The sequence below is a fragment of the Octodon degus genome, unplaced genomic scaffold (genome assembly GCF_000260255.1).
Source record: "Octodon degus isolate 3935 unplaced genomic scaffold, OctDeg1.0 scaffold00118, whole genome shotgun sequence".
Classification (NCBI taxonomy): domain Eukaryota; kingdom Metazoa; phylum Chordata; class Mammalia; order Rodentia; family Octodontidae; genus Octodon; species Octodon degus.
The window spans coordinates 249634-251088 of record NW_004524694.1 but is presented as its reverse complement, the minus strand read 5'-3'; the positions used below and the strand labels follow the sequence as shown (position 1 = coordinate 251088).

At 41.6% G+C, this 1455-nt stretch overlaps 1 protein-coding gene across 4 annotated transcripts in view; it reads right to left on the bottom strand.

Annotated features, from left to right (window-relative positions):
- Mtdh (metadherin) overlaps nucleotides 1-1455 on the bottom strand; it is a 77198-nt gene that overhangs the window by 9393 nt on the left and 66350 nt on the right. The window lies entirely within an intron of this gene.

The window sequence follows — 1455 nt, the reverse complement described above, 5'->3', positions numbered from 1 at the left end:
GGGACTGGGGATTGAACTCAAGCCCTTGCGCTTGCCAGGGAAGTGCTTATTCTGCTGAGCCATCTCCCCGGCCCCTTAATTATTTTTTTATCCCATTATCTTAGAAATACATTCAGGTATGGCACATATGAGTCCTATTCTTTTTACTATTTTTAGTTTGTTTTTTGTTTTGTTTTTTACTTTTTTTTGTGGTACTGGGGATTGAACTCAGGATCCTGCGCTTGCCACACAAATGCTTATTCCACTGAGCTATCTCCCCAGCCCACAAGTATGTTTATCAATGATTTTTTTTTACGCTTAATGTTTTATTTTATTTTATTTTGTGGAACCAGGGATTGAACTCTGGCCCTTGCACTTGCCAGGGAAGTGCTTATTCCACTGAGCCATCTCCCCAGCCCCTAATGTCTTATTTTATTTTTATTTATTTATTTATTTTTGGCAGAACCGGGGATAGAACTCAGATCCTTGCGTTTGCCGGTCAAGCGCTTATCCTACTGAGCCATCTCCCCGACCCCTATTTTTTTAAAGAAATTATTTATTTGGTACAGGATCTCACTATGCAGCTCAGAGTGGTGTGGCACACTCAGCTTTCTGGACCAGCAAGGCATGTGGTACCAGGGGTCAAACCTGGATCCTTGCGCTTGTCAGGCAGGCGCTCAGACCACGGAGCTATCTCCTCAGCCCTGGATTAAAATTTAATTTGATCCTGCTAAGAGAATGAACTGACACATTGCAGAGTGGGAGAAATATCTGCAGTACAGCAGTTTCAACAATAACTAGTGGGCAGATTATACAAAAAACATGAACAGGGCTGGGGAGATGGCTCAGTAGAATACGCACTTGCCTGGCAAGTGCAAGGTCCCGAGTTCAATCCCCAGTACCGCAGCAAACAAAGTTGAACACACATTTTATCAAAGAAGATAAACAGATGGCAAATGGGACATGGGAGAATGTTTAATACCACAAAGCTCTTAAGAAAATTCATAACAAAGCTGCAATGATTGATTTTTTTTAAAGAATGAGAAACAGCCACAGCTGCAATGCTTACAAGGTCACCTACACATGGTTGAAGAGAATGCAAAGTGATACGGATATTTCAGAAAATATTTTGAAAGTTTCTTGAAATACTGAACACACAGCCACCACGCCACCAAAGTGCACGCCTGTGTATCCAGGCGAGGGAAATGAGAACTCGTGTATGCAAAAACTCAACACTGTGCACCAGCAACTTCATTCCTAACAGTCCAAACTGAAAACAACTTGAATGTGTTTCAACAGAAGAATGGTACAAACACAAGTAAACCTAGAACACAGAGTACCATTCAACAATAAAAATGTACAAGTTAGTGGTACACAGAACAAACTGACAAACTCTAGAGAATTCTGCTGTGTGAACCCCCCCCACAATGCACCAATATTAAAAATCCATATAGGGCTGGAGAGATGGTTCAGTGG